The 22,272-nt window shown below is 43.4% G+C and overlaps 1 protein-coding gene across 15 annotated transcripts in view; it reads right to left on the bottom strand.

The window, feature by feature from the left end:
* Window positions 1–22,272, bottom strand: part of TNS1 (tensin 1) — a 388,444-nt gene that overhangs the window by 221,070 nt on the left and 145,102 nt on the right. The gene's annotated exons all lie outside the window — the stretch shown is intronic.

Genomic DNA, 22,272 nt, shown 5'->3' on the forward strand with positions numbered 1-22,272 from the left:
AGACCACACCTGGAGTACTGTGTGCAGTTCTGGAGGCCTCACTTCAAGAAGGACATAGATAAAATTGAAAGGGTACAGAGGAGAGTGACAAGGATGATCTGGGGCCAAGGGACCAAGCCCTATGAAGATAGGTTGAGGCCCCTGGGAATGTTCAGCCTGGAGAAAAGGAGGTTGAGAGGGGACATGATAGCCCTCTTTAAGTATTTGAACGGTTGTCATTTGGAGGAGGGCAGGATGCTGTCCTCATTGGCTTCAGAGGAAAGGACACACAGTAATCGGTTTAAACTACAAGTACAACGATATAGGCTAGATATCAGGAAAATAAATTTCACAGTCAGAGTAGTTCAGCAGTGGAATAGGCTGCCTAAGGAGGTAGTGAGCTCCCCCTCACTGGCAGTCTTCAAGCAAAGGTTGGATACACACTTTTCTTGGATGCATTAGGATGCTTAGGGTTGATCCTGCGTAGAGCAGGGGGTTGGACTAGATGGCCTGTATGGCCCCTTCCAACTCTATGATTCTATGATTCTAACATTTTAAAACTTTAAAAAGACATTTCTCAGAATGTTGTTGTTAGGTGCAAAGTCGTGTCCGACCAATGGCGATCCTATGGACAATGATCCTCCAGGCCTTCCTGTCCTCTACCATTCTCTAGAATCCATTTAAGTTTGTACCGACTGCTTCAGTGACTCCGTCAAGCCACCTCATTCTCTGTCATCCCCTTCTTCTTTTGCCCTCAATCGCTCCCAGCATTAGGCTCTTCTCCAGGGAGTCCTTCCTTCTCATCAGGTGGCCAAAGTATTTAAGTTTCATCTTCAGGATATTGTCAGAATATCTTATAGCTATTCCATACTGTTAATCATTAGAAGATACTTTTTCATACTAGCACCAGCATCCTTTACTTCAACCAGCATTGGTTCAAAGAACCCACATTGGTTCAAAGAACTAGCCTCTTGTGGTGCAGAGTGGTAAGCGGCAGAAATGCTGTCTGAAGCTGTCTGTCCATGAGGTTGGGAGTTCGATCCCAGAAGCCGGCTCAAAGTTGACCCAAGGGTCAGACATGACTTGGTGCTTGCACAGGGGATACTTTTACCTTTAAACTAGCACTACAGACATATCAAAACTGACTTTGCCCTTCACAATAGTAGCTAATCCTCTTTCTTGAGCTTGAGGCCTCTGACTGGTAATAGTTACTGTATGAGCTGCCCCTGTATGTAGCACCTGATTGTTTTATACACAGAAAGAAAAATATCTTCCAAACAACACAGAAAAATAGGAACAAGTGCTACCTTCCAGAGATTACAGCAACTTTGCTGGAGTCAGAGAGACTCCTTGGAGTAACACATGTCAATTGGCTTATAGGTTCAGTATAACCAATAATAAGAGGGACCCATTGCTAGCTTCTTATGTTACACAGAGCTCTGGAACAATCCTTTACATGAATTCATCATACCATAAAGAAAAAAGAAGCCAAGGGAGGGAAAGAAAATACGTTTTATTGTTCTTTTCAGAGATTAAGAGAAAGAAAACCCGAATCATAGGTCTTCATTCCTTAAACCACAAACACAACAGTTTGTTTGACTGGCTGAATCCTCAGATATATGAGTGTCCTTGATGGTCCCAGGAGAAGACACTAGGGCAGAGTTCACTTCTTCCCATGCTCTTTCCATTCTAGAATCTGGGAAACAACAAATCTCCAGTGGCAGATGGATGAAGATCAATGCATCCTCTATCTCCTTTTTCGTACTCAATCAAATCTCTCTGTGAGACTCTTGAAGCCAAACATCCAAGGAAGAAAGACACATGGGGTGAACAGAAAAGGAAACTTTTTGAAGCAAACTCCAGCTGCTGAACCCTCACATCAAGGTTAATAGATCCATCACAAACATAAGCCACTGAGGTCATCCAAGCAGGAGGAGAACTAACTTGCCTTCTCACAAACCAAGAATGCTTTGTCTTGATGAAGATTTATACCACATTATAAATCTGGCAGTGGCAGTTAGTTTGTGGATGTGAAATGCTCATAATGGTACCAAGAGTGGTCCACCACGGACAGCCCTTCCACCAACTGACCTAAAAATCCTGAGCTAAACCTGAAGAGGAAGCAGTCTAATGGGCCTTAGGTTAATGCTTTTGAGAGTTATCATATCCAAAAATTGCCTAACCAACCATGCATATCTACATGCAGAATGTAAATTCCTAGGATGAACTATGGTGACTTTATCAAAAACCTAAAAATCTTAATTTTGTGTGGGTGGTGATGTCTAACCAGTACAGTTGTGGAGGAAAACTGCAAGAACTAAGCCAGTGGTCACTGAAAACTCAGAAAGCAAAGCAGGCCTTCTGAATTATACACAGTTCCTTGTATATAGCCCCAAAGTTCTTCTCCAAATCCAGTCTTTCTGTGCTATAAAACTGTCTCATTTTCTGAGGCCTGTCTTCCACCTCCCTTATCAGTACAGTAATGTTGCTATTTTAAAAAAATATTTCATAATTTGCAAAATATATCCTTAAGTTGGAGGCCAGCAAAAGGCAGGACTACTTATTTTTACAGAACTATTCACTATTGCTTGCAAACACATCCATCATCCATATCTTAAAAAAAAACCAGTTTCTGTCAGAACCTTTAGCCTGGAAGGGAAGTCTAGCCATGTCAAGCCAACGTACAACAGGAATACGGACTGGAAAGCCTTACCAAGGTAGTCAAGATTCAATGCCAAAAGAAAGTAAATGATCTTACAGAAAATATCTCTCAGGAATGCAATGTACAACTTAAGTCAATGGCAACCTCTGCATTGTTTTTCACTGCCCCAGACTGCATGCACAGCCAAAGCTTGTGTTACCAAAAACAGGCTCTTCTTTTACAGCAGTTCAAAATAAAAATCACCATGCAGTTATTACACAGGTTCAGTATGAGCAGATGAAAGAGTGCCACCTACTGATATAAATCTTAACAGATAAGTAGTCTTTATTTATTTCTTGTAAATTTGAGATATAAAGGGTCTCAAGGACATGGCAGAATTGAAATTGTGTGCGTGTGTGTGTGTGTACGCGTGCATGTGTGCGCGTGCGTGCAAGAAAAGCTGGCATTTTGATCATGTAGCACTGTTAAATCCTACAAACTACTCAAGGGCATATCTGAATACAGTGGGAGATAATCAGCATTAATCATACTCCTTGTATAGTAAACAGCTTTAAATTGGAAAGGAAACCTTTCTGTTTGCTTTACATCATATAATCAGTAACCTAGAAAGCTGCTAGATGGATGTGCAGCTGTTAAAAATTGGAGCATGTTATCTAAATGACAAGTCACCCTCATGCCAATCTTCCTTTCATTCTACTTGACTTGCAGGCTGGGCATCTTGGGCTCAAGAAGGACACGGACATTTGCTTTGCCTTTTAACAAACGGGCCACAGCTTTATTAACCAACATAATATAACAAGTGTTGATCAGGCATGGGAGTGAGAGCCTGCTTATCGTGGTCAGCCAATTACTCACAATTACTCACAATTACTCACCCTAATGGCACCCTGGGGAGTCCGTGCCAGTCTCCTATGGAGCCCACCGGTCCCCTTTCCATTTGATACCTTATCCAGGGAGATGCCCCAGTTAGGGTGCAGCAGGAGGCATATACCTCCATATCCCAGTACACCTGGCCCTACAAACTTCATGACCTTCCCCAGCAGGGGTTGACCCTGTTCATAGCCTACTACCTCATAAAGAAGCCCCACTAGGTTTTTATTATTTTTTATTTATTGTTCTTATATACTGCTACTCCCAGCAGTTCACATAAAAGAAACAATGTACAACAAGCCAACATTTGAAACACATAAAACAATCCTCAATAATCCTAAAAACAATCCCAAAACATCATAAAATGGTGATATACGCTATTAATTATAAAACCTCTACTCATACATTGGCCCATCGGGGTTGGTGCCAATGGTAATATTGACTGACTGGTTATAATAAGATGACATAGGATCCTTTAAAGGTAAAGGTAAAGGTAAAGGTAAAGGTAAAGGTAAAGGTAAAGGTAAAGGTAAAGGTAAAGGTAAAGGTAAAGGTATCCCCTGTGCAAGCACCGAGTCATGTCTGACCCTTGGGGTGACGCCCTCTAGCGTTTTCATGGCAGACTCAATACAGGGTGGTTTGCCAGTGCCCTCTCCACTCATTACCATTTACCCCCCAGCAAGCTGGGTACTCATTTTACCGACCTCGGAAGGATGGAAGGCTGAGTTAACCTTGAGCCGGCTGCTGGGATTGAACTCCCAGCCTCATGGTCAGAGCTTCAGACAGCATGTCAGCTGCCTTACCACCCTGTGCCACAAGAGGCTCATATAGGATCCCTAATGCTGTCTAATACTGTGCACAGGGACCAAAAAGGGAGGAGAGGGGAGGGTCCAGATCTCACACCCCTGACCCTAACCAAACACCTGATGGAAGAGCTCTGTTTTGCAATCCTTGCAAAACTCAGTCCCGTCAGGGCCTGCATCTCATCCGGGAGCTCATTCCACCAGGTAGGGGCCAGGACCAAAAAGGCCCTGGCCCTGGTCAAGGCCAGACACACCTCCGGGGGCCCTGGGAACAGCAAATTCATACCCACAGAGTGGAGTACCCTGCAAGGGGCATAAGGAGGTAGGTGGTCCCCTAAGTAAGCAGGGCCCAAGCCGTGGAAAGCCTTAAAGGTCAATACCCAATATCCTGAACCGGATCCAGTAACAAACTGGCAGCCAATGGAGATATTTCAATAAAGGCTGAACATGGGACCTCCAGGGTGACCTGGTCAGGAACCGTGCAGCCGAATTCTGCACCAGTTATAATTTCCAGGTCAGAGACAAGGGTAGGCCCACGTTATAGCAAGTTACAGAAGTCTAACCTAGAAGTGACCATTGCATGGATCACAGTGGCCAAGTGTTCTGGGGACAGGCAGGGTGCTAGTAGCCAGGCCTGGCATAGAGGAAAAAATGCCATCCGAGCTACCTTAGTAACCTGAGCCTCTTTAGAAAGGGAGATGTCAAAAGTCACTCCCAAGTTCCTGGCTTGTGGTACAGATGTCAATTTCACCCCATCCAGGCAGGGAAGATGCATTTCTAGATCCTGTCCCCTTCAACCCACAGGACCTCTGTTTTGGAGGGGTTGAGTTTCAGGCAACTCTTCCTGATCCATCCAGCTACAGCTTCCAAACAGCTGGCAAAATGTTTCTGGGGGACACCTGGCTGGCCATCCTTCAGGAGATAGAGTTGGGTGGCATCTGCATATTGATGACAACCCAGCCCATAACTCCAGACCTACTGGGCAAGAGGGCACATATAGATGTTGAACAAGGTTGAAGAGAGTACCGCCCCTTGTGACACCCCACATGAGAGTGCAAAAGAGTTGGACAATTCACCTCCCACCGCAACCCTCTGTGACCCATTCTCAAGAAAGGAGGACAGCCACTTAAGGGCTGTTCCCCCTATCCCCGTGTCAGTGAAGCGAAGGATCATAAGCTCATGGACGACCACATTGAATGCAGCCAAAAGATCTAAAAGTACGAGAATGGCCAATCTGCCTTGATCCAGCTGGTGCCAGAGATCATCAGGGTGACCAGCACAGTTTCCACCACATGGCCAGAACAATGGCTAACTGGTATGGATCCAGGGCCAAAGTTTCCAGGAGCTGGTCCGCTATGGCCCTTTTAACTACCTTATCCAGGAATGCAAGATGCGATACTGGGCGGTAGCTGGCGGGGTCCCACGGGTCCAGAGATGGTTTCTTCAGAAGAGGGCAAGAGACTGACACCTTGAACCACTGAGGAAACTCTCCCAAAGAAAGGGGGAGGTTCACAATCTCCCTCATGGAATCACCTATCCGCCGGTTGCTCGATTTGAGCAACCATGACGGACAGGGATTGAGGGAACAGGTGGTTGCCCTCACTGACCTCAGCAATTTTTCCACTTCAGATATAGAGAGGCACCTGAAGCCATCAAACCTTATCCCCCGTATCAGCCTCAGAGCTTCCAGTTCACATTCTGTATCAACCATAGCAGTAAGGTCATGGCATAATGACAAGACTGTATCTGCAAAATAGCCAGCAAAAGCCTCACATCCTAAGTTCAATTCACTACGAATTTGGTGCCCTTCCTCAAGGGCAGTCAAGGTCTCAACTACCCTAAATAATTGGGCCAGGCAAGAGCTAGCGGACACGATTTCCGCCGCATAGTAATCATGCTTTGCGTTTTTCACCACCATCTCATACGCCCTCATAAGTGTGCAATGAGATTTCAATGCTGCCTTGCCACCACACTTACTCTAGCAGTCTAACCTCCCTCTTCCTCTCCCTAAGCTCTGAGGGAAATCAAGAAGCCTGTTTGAGGCGAAGGCGGAGAGGGTGCTCAGGAGCAATGTCGTCAATAGCAACCAACAGGCAGGACTGCCAGTCCTCCACCAAGGCCCCCAGCGAGACACTGGAGGGCATCGGGTCCCACAGAGCATTCAGGAATCCTTCAGATTCCTTCAGGGTATGGTGGTCTGACCATGGAATGGCATTGTTAGCCACCAGATCCACCTCGATCCCAGCACCAAAAGCAAATCCAGGGTATGGCCAGCCTGATAAGTGGGTCCAGCAACAAATTGCTCTTTCAGAGAAGGCTCTTCCCCATGCCCCATTCCACCAGCTGTGACAAAAGCATACATTACAAAGTACAATCACACGGCTCCTTATAAAGCTACATGCCCGCTCTCCCCACCCCACACGCAGCGCGTTTTACACGTGCCTGCACTCTCCCTCCTTGCGCCTTCCCACCTCGTCAATAGCGGCCAGGGTAAGTCCTTGTGACTGAGAGATCCTGACAGCTTTCAAAGTTCTGAAGGATTGGACAGGAGTTAAAGGAGCTGCATATGAAGAAGCTTTCCTTGAAAAGCCACTCTGGTGAATGGTGTCAAACAAGGAAGAAACTAAAACAGAGAGAGAGAGCACAAAAAGGTAGGTGAGGCAGTGCCTGACTTCTGAGTAACTCCCCCAGCCTGCACAACTCCAGATAAAAGGGGGGGATTATAAGAAGTCAAAAATTTGCAGAGCAGTGGAATGAAACCTTCACTAGCTACAAGCAGTATCTTACATGGCCTTTCTCAGCTTGTACTGTTTCCCAGGTGATGGGCTGCATGTTAAAGGAACAACATCATTTCCATTCCTGTGCAAATGCCTTTTTTTCCACTGCCCTCAACATAGCTCAGACACAAGCTTCTGTCAGGGTGATTTCTCGTTTCTCACTGCCCACCCAAATCAGCAACTGCAGCACACAGATGCCCGGATTCCAATATCACCTCCCCTTCTGTTACCATCCAATCAGGTCCGATTATCAGAGCAAGAAAGAGTAGACAGGGGTTGTTGGTGAGGATGCAGTGCCACATGGAGAAATGTAGTCTGCTTCAGAATTATGACATTCAGTCACTGGGTTCTCTGCTCTTTTCCTTCCTGCCAGGATCAGATAGATTTTTGCCTTATTAGTTTTATTTCATTTTGACTCTGGGTTCAGTCTTTTATCTAATTCCTAGGCATATTCCTGTTTCAATTTCACTTGTATCCTGCTGCTATGGTTCACTGTTGCCTGGGGTGAAGTCAGACTTTTTTCATGTGCAATACCAGTCCTTGCTTTGCTCCTAATCATTCAGCTGTACATTCAGCCCAGCTGGAAGCAAACAAAAAAGATATCTGATATTAAGGCTTCCATTACTTCTGCATCAACTTCATAGCACACCATGGCCAGTCAGTGTCGAAAGATGTTTCACGGCACATGTCTGCATGTGACAACACAGAATGCTGGATCCAATGGATCCATGGCCAATTCTGCACAGGCAGAAAAGGCCAAGAGGGTGGTCATATGGAAGCGGGCCAAATCCCCACTTCCACATGATGCAACTTCTGGGCAGGCCCTCAGTTGCCCCAGGCTAAGGGAACGCAGATTCTTCTGAGTTCCCTTAGCCACTGTGGGGACCAGCAGGGCTTGTCCCGCAGCAAGCCTGTATGGTCAGGAAAGAACCCTGCCCTACGGTGGCCCAGAGGGGACAAAGAAAGGCTTTGCAGCACTTTGCCATGCTGCAGGATGGACCAGGGCATTCAAAAAAATTTTTAAAAAGTTGCCCCCCCCCCCTTACACAGTGGAATTATTCCACCGCTATGTTGTTTCTCAGGGGGATACATATTAGCAGGACACCAGGTATCCTGCTGAAATGTGTCCCCCACGAGGACACATTTTGGCACTGGAGCAAATCCAGCGCTGAAATATGTTCCCCATGGGGACACAATAAACTGTGGAGCTTTATGCTCTGCAGCACCACACTGGCAGCAGCCTGGTGCAGTCACTGCCATGCCAAATGGGCCCATGGGTCCTGCCCAAGAACTTCAGTGCCAGAAGTTCAGCTGATGCAATGTAAGAGGTTCTCCTCATCAGCAGAAGGCTTCTTGTGTTGGAACAAAAGCACTGCTTTCAGCAAATGGGATCTGGAAGATTCTACTCATAACGATCAAACAGCTGACACTACCATGAGGCAAAGGGTTTTCTTAGGTGACCAATTGTAATGTATAATCAGATCAACAGCATGAGAATGTCCGTTGGCACTTACCGTGAAGGGTACTTCTCCCTGGGTTCTAGGACTCGATCCTTGATGGGTGGTTCTCACTGCTGGTGCCAAGGAGGCAGGACTTAAATTTTTCTTCCTCTTCCTGTATCCCTGCAAGAACCACCCATCTTCTTCAGTTCTGAGCCTTCCAAAGCTCAGGGAAACAATACTCTGAAAATAACTATACCAATAACTATCTGTGAAACCTTTTTTTAAAGATGATAATGAAATAAAGGCAGAGAAAGTAGAAAGAAGCTCTAATTTCCAGTATTCCCTCTTTAACATGCCTGTTAAGTAATATAACCGGATTATTTCACAGACGATGTCCAGGGTGGGTTAGATGGAGTCTTAGAACCCAGGGACCCTCCATGGTAAGTGCCACTGGGCATTCTCCCCTGGTTCTAGGACTCCATCCTTGATGCAAGAGCTTACTTCGTCCTGGGCAGGATTATGTTGTTTGTATCTACGACTTGTAAAAGAACACTTCTGCTAAAGGCAGTGTCCACTGTGCTGTAGTCATTGAGCTTATAAAGATAGAAATTGAATACCAAGTAGCTGCCTTGCAGATCTGCTCTACAGATGCTGAAGTCGCCATGGACACTCCTCTAACAGAATGAGTTGTAATGCCAGAAGGCACAGTCCTACCCAAAGACCTGTAGGCTTCAGTAATAGACTCTCTGAGACAGTTTCCGATGGCTACAGCGGACATCCTTCCTCCTTTATTGAGAGGAGAAACACTAATGAACAAGGACTCCGATTTTCTAAATGACTCTGTACGTATAAAGAATGCCTCAAAGGCCCTTTGTATGTCTAACTTGTGCCACAACACTTCCTTAGGATGTTTAGACTCAGGACAAAATGTTGGCAAATTGATTTTTTGCATCCTATGAAATCTAGACTGCACCTTGGGCAAAAGTATAGGGTCTGTCCTCAAGCCCACCTTGACTTTGTGGAACACATATAGATCCTTTCTAATGGACAAGGCCTCTAATTCTGAAATTCACCTAGCAGACATAACTGCTACTAATAATCTTACATTGTAAATGCCTCAAGGAAATAGCCTGCAGAGGCTCAAAGGGATGTTTCAATAATGCTCACATTACCACGCTCAGACTCTAAGTTGGGAATTGATGAAGGGTTGTAGGAGAAACCACAGTGGCTCCTCTCAGAAATCGAGAAATGTGAAGATGTCTTGCTAATGGAAAACCTTGCACCTTTGGAACCACTGTTGCCAACGCTGCCACCTGTCTATGTAAAGTTGAAGGCTTTAAATCCTTGTCCAATCCTTCTTGCAAAAATTCCAACGCGACCTGTACTCCTGGTTTTAAAGAGTCCTGTTTTTTCCATCTGCACCACCTGACAAATACCTTCCAAGAATAATTATATATCCTAACAGTGGAAGGTTTTCTGGCTGCTAGTATGGTGTTGGTCACCTTTTCACTAAATCCGCACGTTAGCAGAGCTGACTATTCAATGTCCATGTGGTTAGCTGCAGCCAGCCTGGCTCATAATGCCAAATTGGCCCCTGAGTTAAGACATCCAGTATTACCAGTAATGTCAGATATTTTCCTACTGCCAGGTGCAGAATTGATGCAAACCATGGTCTGCGTGGCCAATAAGGAGCCACTAAGATTACCTTTGCTCCCTGCTGCCTGATTTTCCTGAGTACCTTGGGGATGATTGGAAGCAGACGGAACGTGTATAATAGAACCTGCAGCCATCGCGCAGGGCATCTATCTTTTGTACTCTGGGATGAACAAACCTGGTGAAAACCAAGGTAGAAGAGTAAATCAATTTAACTATCTTAAGCTAGGTTCTATATGAAAGGGTGAAGAGCTAATGCTCATACAACCGCACACCCTGCAAGGCAGAAGACAAACTGAAGAAGAGAGGCAGTTCTTCCATGGAAACAGGAAGAGGAAGAAACATTTAAGTCCTGCCTCCCTAGCACCAGCAGTGAGAACCATCCATCAAGGATGGAGTCCTAGAACCAGGGAAGAAACAGCCAAATGGGACTCATGGAAAACACCAATAAATTGCTCTCTACACCCTGAGTCAAATTATTGGTAGATGTGAAAGACACAGCAATCAATTAGTAAAAGAGTACTATTTGCACAGGGGATACCTTTACCTTTTTTTACTATTTGAATGTTCTGCTTCCTAGGTCTCTAGGTGAATTCTGGCATATATTTACCACGTGTTCTCAGATTCATTAACACCTTTCAGACATTCTAAACAAAAGGCATATAGTGTCCATGGTGAAAATGTAGGGACATGCCCTCTGCTGTAACTCTGGAAGTAGCTCATGTGTAAGGGCTATATTTGCCATTAGAAGGGGCCATTGGTCATTGTTCACAGCTGGGGGGGTGATTTTTAATGTGCATGCAGTCTTTTGGACAGGCTTGCAGGCAGGACACACCAACAAAAGGATGGGTATTATGAGGCAGACAAATTACACACTCTCAACCCTTAAGAATCTATCAAACAGAATAATCCAGTAGTTGGGCCCTGGAACGAGAGGTTACAAAATCATATATAAGAAGAGAGGATCTTGTCCTCCATGCACACCCTTTGCAGCAAGACTACCCATCAGTGGGCCCATAAGCTAGGCCAAACTGCTCACAACCAAGAGTTCTGTACTTTTTAACGGGGCTACAGCGAGAACAATATTCCCTCTGTTGAGTCATGCTCTGTCCATATGTTTATGCAGCTGAGGGTCTGCTCCATTACCTGTTTATAGTAGCATTTGCCTGGTGCTTGCTCTTTCCCCACCCTGCCACCCCATAAGCCTTCTCATTGCCAACATTTTGCTCAGCTATAATCCTCCCTTGTAGTTTCAAATGGATCAAGTGTGCTAATCCTTAACTCAACACACACATACACTCTATCATGCTTCAAAGGCGCCTTTCACCCGGGAACCCCATGGGTGATGACATCACACCAAGGAACTGTGGATATGTGGCATTAAGTAGGGTAGCATTTACTAATCAGTGAGACACTCCTCTGTGGATCTCAAAATCAGCATCTTTAACAGCTATGTATGCTATTGCTTTCTTGCACGCAGCACGAAACAGCAGGCCTATGTCATTGAGAGGTAGGCTGAAGAGTCTTATAATCTCCATTTACAAATGGTACTCCAGAATCTATCACTGACTGAGGACCTCTCAGCCTAACCACTTTACTGCACAATAAATAAATCTTACAAGGTACAACATTAGTTGTGCAGTTCACACATTTCCCTACTGTTTTGTTACTAGGAAATGTTATTTTTCCCTCTGTTTTTAACAAAGGAATTCTTTGTATGAATAATGGCTCCCTTGTTTTATAGCAGCAGTGCAAGAATAATCATCCAGCAATATTTTTAAAGTTTAAAGAGACAATTTTCACTGTAATCCATTTTCCATGGAACAGAAAGAAAGAAGTGACTGGGCAAATCAGATATTGAAAAGCTCCATAAAATTATTGCACTGGGGTCTGCGATCTCCTTTAAAAGGACCCCTGATCGTCCCAGCTCAAAAAAAAATGTACAGACCTAATTGCACCAGTCATATTCTGAAACCCTTATTACCCAAAAAATCTTTATAGTGGCCCATACATTATAATGAAAGACCCTCAGTCTAATTCTATGAAGTTCTTTGAGAAGTTATTGGCCTTTGTGGTGGTGAAAAAGTCCCATAGAATTTTCAAGGCAAGAGATGTTCAGAGATGATTTCCGACTGCCTGCCTCTACATCACATTCCTAGTATAGAGAGCCAGTTTGGTGTCGTGGTTAGGAGTGCGAATTTCTAATCTGGCGTGCTGGGTTCGATTCTGCACTTCCCCACATGCAGCCAGCTGGGTGAACTTGGGCTCGCCACGGCACTGATAAAACTGTTCTGACCAAGCAGTGATATCAGGGCTCTCTCAGCCTCACCCACCTCACAGGGTGTCTGTTGTGGGGAGAGGAAAAGGAAGGCGACTGTAAACCACTTTGAGCCTCCTTCGGGTAGAGAAAAGCGGCATATAAGGACCAACTCTTCTTCTTCTTCTATTCCTGTCCAAACACTCACCAAGGCTGACTAGCATTCTGGCCATTATAGAGTCATTTACTTAAAATGTTGCATTGGTTAAAGAAAAAATACCTGGTTTGAGATATTTAAAACTGAATACTATTTCTATATTACCCATCAAAACCAATTTCAAATCTGTTTAACTGCCATGACAACCATCACTAAGGTACTTTGGGAATTGAAGTTCTGTGAAATGGTAGTTTAGGAATTGTAGTTTAGTGTTGGAATTCTCCAACAGAGAGTTCTCCCCTAAAAATATTTACAAACTGAGGACACTGAAACAGTAATGCTCATGCAATAGTTTGGAAACCACATGTGTTCTTTGACATACCTCCTGTAACTCTCCTGAAAAACTGTTTTCCAATGTGAGACCTTCCTCATGTTTCAGGAAGGTGAACAAAGCCCCTGTATAGTGAGTTTGCAATTAGTTTTGCTCTCCCCTTGAAGCAGCCACTACCAGAGAGCTGGAGGACAGGTAAGCTGAAAGAGCTCCCTAAGGTAAGGTGACCAGATTTTAACATTGCTAAAGCGGGACACCATTGACCGGGGGGGTTCTTGATTAAAAATTTGGTCTATATGGAGCAACAAAAAGTTTCATAGAATGCATAGAATGCAAGATTGTATTGTAATATATATATATATATTATTTTTATTGTCAACATAAGTATAATTTTCCAGGTAACCCCAGATGTCCTCCAAAAGTGGGACAATCTGGTCACCTTACCCTAAGGTACAGACTTGTACCAGAGATGAATGTAAACCTGGCAACTCACTCCCTTGTCTGCAGCTTCTGTGTTCTCATCACAACACTCAACACAGCTGCCACGAGGAGAGCAAGCCAGCAGAAAAGAGAGAGAAAAACCCCCACCACCACGCAACCGCCCAGGGGGAAAAAGCAATTTGGCCAGGAGAAGGGGGTGTTACTCCCCCTTCTCCACAGCCAGTAGAGTGCCAGTGAGCTAAAACATCCTTAGAGAAGCAAAGAACCTGGATACTCTGATAGTTTGACAAAGCCTTCTGCTATTAGGATTGCAACATATTGAGGCATCTAATAACTGAATGATGCCATTTAGAAACATTAAGGCCAAACAATCATCTTGAGTTTCTGAGGACAGGGTGGAATATAAATTCCATAATTAATGAAATAATCTCTGCTTCTGCTTCAGAAACTACCTGTCTTGGAGGAGGTAGGCAATTGACACTGGTGGATGACTACAGCTTTGGGTACAAACATAGACACCTAATTTTATCACTTTTTATACCTCTGTATGTGACAAAGGATCTTATCTATGAGTGTTCATGCCACAATAAATTTGCTAGCCTTTACCTGTTGGCTAGCCTTTATCTGTTGGTTTTGTTATAACGTATCACCTTTTCATAGCCCTGTTTCTCCTTCCTGTTAGGAAGGACTTTCACATGGCTAAGATAAAACTACCATGGCTCCTCTCTATTCTATTTGTATGCACATTGTGCTAGTCACACAAAATGCTGATCATGTATACTGGAAGGATCACAGGCATCACATGCTCTGATTATGTACAAATAGTGCATCAAAATGAAAGAGAAACCACAGCTTACATCAAGTTACAGTTTAAATCTACATCCTACCACTCCTATAGTCACTAGAAGAAATTGGGTTTTGTCTTTTTCTTGAACAAAACCCAAAGCGGGGGGAAAGTCATCCTCTAGCCTTCAATTCCCCTACAGTGGTCTCTCTCTCTCTCTTTCTCGTGCAAATTCAGAAAGAAACAGAAACTGGGAGCATTTGCTCAAATAGGAAATACAATAATTACAAAATACTGTTTGTAAAATTATTCAGCACTTTCATGGCAATACTTGGGCTCTTACAGCAGTCTTTGACATGGTAGACCACAAGCTACTTGCTCACTGCCTCCTCAACAAGGGCATATGGGAAATAGCCTATCAGTGAGTTACCTCCTTTCTCCACAATTGAGGACAAAGGATCGCAATTGGGGAGAATCAATTGCATGTCTATCAGCTCCCGTGTATCTCCTCAACATTATTTAACACCTTCATGTGCCCTCTTGCCCAGCTGATCCCGAGTTATGGGCTTGAGTGTCACCAATATATGGATGACACCCAGCTCTATCTCCTGATGTATGACCAACCAGATGCTCCTCCAGAGTCATTAGCCAGATGCTTTGAGGCCATGTTGGAGTGGCTCAAGGGTAGTCATTTGAAGTGAAACTCTTCAAAAATGGAAGTCCTGTGGATGGGGAGGAAAGGTCCAGAACAGGAAGAGTGCCTTCCCAGACTGGACAGAGTATAGCGTATAACATATGGCCAAGAATCTGAATGTCATTTTTGATGTCTCATTATCTATGAAGGCTCAGGTCATGAAAGTAGCAAAGCAGGTGTTTTTCATCTCCGCCAAGAAAAGCTACTAGTAGCCTATCTGGCCCCATATCATCTAGCCCTGAGGATCCATGTAATAATCACCTCTAGACTGGATTTTTGTTACTCGCTCTACATGGGCCTACCCTTGGATGTAATGCAGAAGTTACAACTGGTCCAAAATGTTGCTGCATTAGTCCTCACTAAAACACCATAGAGGATGCATATAAAACCAGTACTGCAGTAGCTACATTGGTTCCCAGTTGAGTACCAGATTCAAGGTTTTCCAGCTAGTTTTCAAGGTTATACACAGTCTGGGACTTGTGTATCTAAGGGACTGCCTGTCCCAATATGTCCCCCTGAGAACACTCTGGTCAGTTTCAGTCCACCTACTAGTAGTCCCTAGCCCCAAAGAAGTGCAGCTGGCCTTGACCAAGGCCAGGGCCTCTCCAGCTTTGGCCCCTGTCTAGTGGAATGAGCTCCCAGAGAATATCTGGGCCCTGACAGAACTGGTACAGTTCTACAGGGCCTGCAAGACAGAGCTCTTCCATCTACATATGGTTGAGAACATTAATCAAAGGAGAACAAAAATACCATACAAGCCTCCCCTGTTGAGATCAGGTACTCCTCCTACTTTCTGATTAATACAGCTTAAGCATCTAGTAATGTTGCACTGTAAGCTTCTACCATTTTTAACATATTTAATTATTTTATTGTATTCATTGTATTGTACTTAACATTTGGCTTTGCCATACATTGCTGCAAGGTGCCCAAGATGAATGGCTCAATAGGGGTAGCTATAAATACAAGCATAAATTAATAAAGTGCTACCAGTCTCTCTATTTTCTTTTTCACTGATATTAAAAAAGAAATGAAACACATCTTAAGAGGATTTTTAACTTCCTCTGATTCATTGCTGACCACCATCACTTAGACCAAGGCAGAGGTAGTCAACCTGTGGTCCTCCAGATGTTCATGGACTACAATTCCCATGAGCTCCTGCCAGCAAATGCTGGCAGGGGCTCATGGGAATTGTAGTCCATGAACATCTAGAGGACCACAGGTTGATTACCCCTGATGTAAGGTAAGATGAAATAGCCTTCTGCTTGAGGAAGCATATTATCATATCTGAGGAGCACTGGGGACACTTTTATAGGTCTATGATCATCTGCAAACATTCAACAAGCCTAAAAAGCCATGCATTCAGACTAACAAGGGCAAAGAAAGAAGGGGACAAATAATAATCAAAACAACCCCAGAAAAGAATTTCCCAGCATTGCAATACATTACAGAAGCACCAGATCTGTGCCTGTGCAGGAGGCTAACTCTGTCAGCAACAGCTCTTTTGCCCCCCAGTTCCACTCCTATTGGTTGCTGGATTGTTGTTTTTTTTACGATCAGCCTCATGTTTAAGCATAACACTGACCAGATGTCAGCAATTTTAGCAATCGAGTGCCAAATACGTTTGGAGCCAATTCAAGGAAACAGTTTCTCCCCTAGGGGAGGGGGGGAAGAGCTCCACATCCCCATGACCAGGAATGCAGGGAAGAAGAGATGCCAAAATGCTGAGGTAAGGGCTTATTAATAGCACAGGCCAACTTGATGGGTAGCCCTACTGTAAGCAGCAAGCAACTTCCCACCCCACATGTTGGGTCTCAATAAGAGCAACTCAGGGCAACAGGGTTTCCAAGGATGGATCTTTCATAACTCATCACACAGGATCATCCAGCTCCGTCTCAGTACCATACACAAAAAGCACTGCATCTAGGCCTCAGTTTCGTGTTTGAGCACACAACCAAAACAGCCCTCAGAGAAAGGCAAACATATCCTGCAATTCTAAACCCACATTTTAAAACTAACTCCAGAGCTAGTTCTATTGATAAACAAAGTTAGCATTCCTAAAATAAACTGGTTCCGGAAAGCTTGAAAGGGCAAGAAGGGACTCAGGACACAAAGAGTCAGACTGCTACCTGTTTCACAAAGTCCTAGCGTACATACACTGCACCTTCCTGAGCAATTTAACACACATCATTTTAACAAGCCTGCTGTCTTCACATTTGAAAATGTTTGGGATATTTCCGATGAAGGCTCATAAAACTAAAATGTGGGGTGAGTAGGAAATGGTTTCCAGTGGTCACAGAAGTGGCAAGACTCTAATGAGTCTTAAGATATTGTGAAGACTGGTGGATTTATTGTGGCATAAGTTTTTGTGTGCCAGAGCTGCCTTTGTCAGATCCCTCCCTAGGGCCTGATGAGTATCATGGCCCTCCCACATTTCCCAGGCCATGCTCAGTGTCCTTTATTGCCTAAATCTTAGTTCAGTTCAGACAAGAACCTGCCCTAGTCCTTCTGAAAATATTCCAACTATTGCCCCTGAAATATTATGTATATTTGAAGAACTGAGGTTATTGCACAGCTGATCAATCCTTTTTGATTGGTATCAAAAAGTATCAGATTACAGTATCATTTTACTGTAAAAATGATTGATTCAAATGGGTAGCTGTGTTGGTGTGAAGTAGCACAATAAAATCAGAGTACAGTAGCACCTTTAAGACCAACAAAGATTTATTTAAGATTTATTCCTCAGTCTGAGGAAGAGTGCTTGCACTCGAAAGCTCATGCCGTGAATAAATCTTTGTTGGTCTTAAAGGTGCTACTAGACTCTAATTTTATTGTAAAATGATAGAAAGATGCAAACTTTTATCAGAAGAACAGACTCTTCTGGAGAGATAATATTTTCAAAAGTCCAATGATAGTGCCAAGTGCAAAAGATGCTTAGAGGTGGCTTAACGTTACCTGCCTCTGCATAGTAACTATGATGGTCTCCCATCAAAATACTAACTAGGGCCAACTCAGTTTTAACTTCCAATATCTGATGAAATGAAGTTAGCCTGAGCCATCCAGGTCAGGGCTTTCAGAAATATATAATCATATAAAGAGGATGGTGAGCAAATGTAGTCATTCATGACATATTGCTAGTCAGTCCTTAAAGGAAGATGCACACACAAATGTTTTGATAATTAATTAGACCACAGCTTTATTGGCAAACAAAGAGCCCCTGGGAAGAAGCAGTGGTGTAGCAGGAACAGATTCCATTAGGAAGCCCCTGTCCAGCAGCTTCAGCTGAAGCAATCACATTACTCCATCTTTCCTTGAATTCCAGGTCCTACCACCTTGCTGGAAGGTTATTGGAGAACTCACATGGGCGCCGGCCTCTACCAGTTCCGCCCTACTACCTAGAAAAGTGAGCCAACCAGGCAGTCCCTATTTGAGGGAATGATTGTGGACTGTAATCCTTCCAGCTTCTTATGGAGGCCCCTGTGAGGGGCAAGATCAGCATGTAGGTTTGGTCTCCCCCATCCCATTGGATCTGCCCCCATACGCAACAACCATCAGCTGTGATGAAGTAAAAGACATCAAAAATCAACACACACACAACAAACTGTAATGACAGTGTACTCTTTAAATAACGATGTGCCGTAATGATGAAGTAATGATGGACTGGAATCCATTCCAGCCCCCCACAGGGCCTTGCGTTCTGTGGGTACCAACTTATTGGTCATTTCCCACCCTAGAGAAGTTTGCTTGGCCTCAACCAGGGCCCCTACCTGGTGGAATGAGCTACAGGGAGCGCTGCGGGCGCTACGGGAGCTGTCACCTTTCTGTAGGGCCTGCAAGGAGCTCTTCCACCAGCTCTATGGTTAAGGCCAGTCTAGGAAGAAATAGGGTGGAAAGGTGGAAAACACTGCAGCCAACCCAGAGCGGAAGAGGCTGGGAGCTGGCACATAGCCTTTCAAATCCCTGCTTCCACATTGTGCACCAGCCTCCTGGCCTACCACTTTCCTGTCTCACTGATTGCTCAGCCTCTTTCTTCTGGCATCTTGTCCTCCATGGCCACAATCTGCAGCCTTAGGTAAGTCAAAGATCTGTCTTGCAAGTATATTATTTGATATTAACTGTTACATGGAGTGGAGATCCTTTATGATTATGAGATTCAATGGGCAGGAAGACAAGTACTTCAGGGCAGGACTCATCAAGTAATCAGACAGGCATAAATACCAACTCTAGATTCACAAGCTGTCTGTTTAACTTAATTGATGTAAATTTTAAGAATGTTTATTAAATTTCACTATTGTATGTTTTATAAAATATTGTATTTTATATGATGTAACCTGCCCCAAGATGATCAGGTCAAGAGGGGCAGGCTATAAATATAACTACAAATAAAAATAATTAAACAAAGGGAATTTGGGGGACCCATTTGTTCCAAAAATAGGTTGAATAAACATCCATCTCAGATTAATTCTCATAGTTCCATGCCAGGAGGTAAAGCAAATTATCTCTTCAGCTATGTTCCTTTATTTCGAATCCTGGTTTCAACATAGACTGGACTATTTTATATCTCCATGAAAGGATCTTTGATTAATATACAAGAATGTGAGCAAATAAATTGTCTAAAACCAACTCAAGCCACTTTTCATCACAGCTTGAACATTCTGCTTTCCCTGGAAGGTAGCAGAACAGAGAGTAGACCAGCACTCTCCACATCCCGTGTAACATCATGGCAAAGTTTGAGCATACACTTTAGAAGAAAAATCATGTTTGCTCTTGTTCCCCTTAAATTTATCCCATTAAATTTATTCTTGCATCTTGAGGAAACCCAACTCATATAACCAAAGCTGTATAGACCCAAAGAGAAAGAAGTGTTCATTAAATTGAGGCAAGAAGGAACAGGAGATGCAAGGGAGATACACTAGAACTCAGAGATGGCCAGATGGATATATAATATTGGTATCAATGAAGGCCTCATGGATATTTGTGAAGCACAAGATGATGTGAAGCCATTGAAAGGGCTGGAACTGAGGACAGAAAGTGCTTCACAAACAGTTCCCTTTAAGAGCCAGGCTGGCACAGGGATTTACTTTTCTTGAAGTAGAAGGTTAAGATTTGAGAGCGATACTAGGGGGAAAAGAAGTCTAGTTCAGTCCTTGGATCTTCAGTTCAAAACCCAAACAGCACAAAATGAAATCTGCAGAGTAGACAGATTGGGAGTGTAATCTGTATGATTAGGAATGTAAACATGAGTGGTCCCTTATGTGAATCACCCCAAAATGTGTGGAAAGTTTCCACAGCATCATTAGCCACTGCCAGAAATGTACTGTACTGACATGGAAACTGTTCATGTGATCAGGATCCATTCCGTATCTGAAAAACTCTCACACATAATGGTTGTTGCACGGAGCTGCCACTGTAAATAACATGGAGATGCATCATGACTTTAGCTCAAAAATCACCTTTCCCCACCCCACCCCACCCCACCCCCTGTGAGGAGAGGATACCATGCTAGTAGATTAAATATTACCAACATAACAAAAATAAAAAGACTTTGTCCAGAGGTGTTAAGAACCTGCTGATGTCATCCTAAGCACCCTTGTAAATCCACTGATTTAAATGGCTAGTACTATGAAAATTGGGAGCAGGGTGAGGAGATGTTTGAACTTGTGTGAAGATGGAGAGTAAGGAGATATAGCTAAAGGCTTGATGGAAAATGTGGGGGTTTGTGAGCGGATATTGTATTTCTTCATATGCATTAGTTCCCTGCCCCTTCATCTAACAAGCTCAGGTAATCACACAAAGAATTATCTGTTGTACAAGAACTCTGTGAGGTAAGTCAGACTGAGGTACAGTGACTTGCCCAAGGCTATCTGGTGAGATTTATACAACCTGATGTCCCTCGGCTAATGTGGGGCGGTTTGGGGGGGGGGGGGTTAGTGGGGTTATTTAGTGCTCGTCTGTTACCTAACGCTGATAACATTGGTAGTGTGGATTGGTTTTAATGGCTTTAACTATGGGTTTTATTGCAATTTTTATCTTGTAAACCGCCGTGAGCCTAAGGGAACGGCGGTATAAAAGTTTAATAAATAAATAAATAAATAAATAAATAAATAAATAAATAAATAAATAAATAAATAAATAAATAAATAAATAAATAAATAAATACCTCTGTCTCTTCAATCCAAATCCAGCATTCTGCCCAGTGCACCATACTGGAGGCCATGAACAGGTAATATCTAATGATACATTTTCTTCTCAAATCATACTCAATTTTTTTTTGTTCTTCAGTCCCTGCCCCATTTCTAAGGATTTGGATTCTTTTGTCTGTTTTTCAATAGTGCCAATTAACTCTAAAGTGTAACTACTCAGCAGATTGTGAGTAAAGAAGGCAGGCTGAAGAAGTAAACTTATAAACAGGAACAGATGAAGGAGCTGTTAATTGTGGGAACAATGTTAAAATGTGTGAGGAAAGGTTAGAAAGTCTGGCTGTGCTTAGCAAGATAAAATATTACAAGCATAATGAAGGCCCTTCAAAAGGTATAAGGATATGTCCAAGGTCACTGCAGGTTTATGGTACAGTTAGGTACTGAAGTCAGTCGTGTGGCCTCTCAAGAGCATGTGCTTTAGCAGCCAAGGTCATTTTTTGTGTGTTTGAACTTCAGGTAGTATCCCTTAGAATACCTGTGGTGTGACAATTGTCACATGACCAGAGTCAGTTAAATGCTGTTGTATTTCATTTGGTCTTCATTTGTAAGAGGGTCTATATTTGCTTTCAGTACTTCTCTGGCTTTTTGTTGTAATAGGTGGGACCTATAAACCTGACCCGACAGCAGTATGATGAAGGGAAAATATAAATGTATATTTGTGAGAGGTAATAGCCTAACCTAACCTACTGGCTTGCAATTACAGTTTAAATATAATGCTCTAATATAATGTTATAACAGCTGCTTCGCTGGGGTTTAAAACTGCATGATGTTTCTGTACATTCTAGTGTCTTATATATGTTTTGAGTGAGGATGGCTTAAAACATGGACTAGTCCCAGGACTCTGCCATTCATTCATAGAATACCCCTTTCACATGCGAATGCATGTAACTTATACAATATGTGTAACTTGTAAAGGCCAAAATAAATTACTTGTCACTGAGACAAGAACATTTGTGCCCTAACATGCTAACCCTTGCTTCCCACAGAGTGTGCTGTCCACACTTTATCTTGTACAATCCATACATTTATAGAACAATTCTATGCAGAGATAGTCTTCTAGAAAACCACTGAAATCAAGGGGTTAAGACTGCAGCAATTTTGCATAGGATCTCATACTTTATGACAATTGTTTAGAACAGATTACATGACAACTTGCACAGTCAGACATAAAAACATTTTCTGGCAGAGCTTATTTTGTTGGAGTTTACATATCCATTAAAAGCAA

Source organism: Paroedura picta, chromosome 2 (genome assembly GCF_049243985.1).
Source record: "Paroedura picta isolate Pp20150507F chromosome 2, Ppicta_v3.0, whole genome shotgun sequence".
In the NCBI taxonomy this organism is placed as follows: Eukaryota; Metazoa; Chordata; class Lepidosauria; order Squamata; family Gekkonidae; genus Paroedura; species Paroedura picta.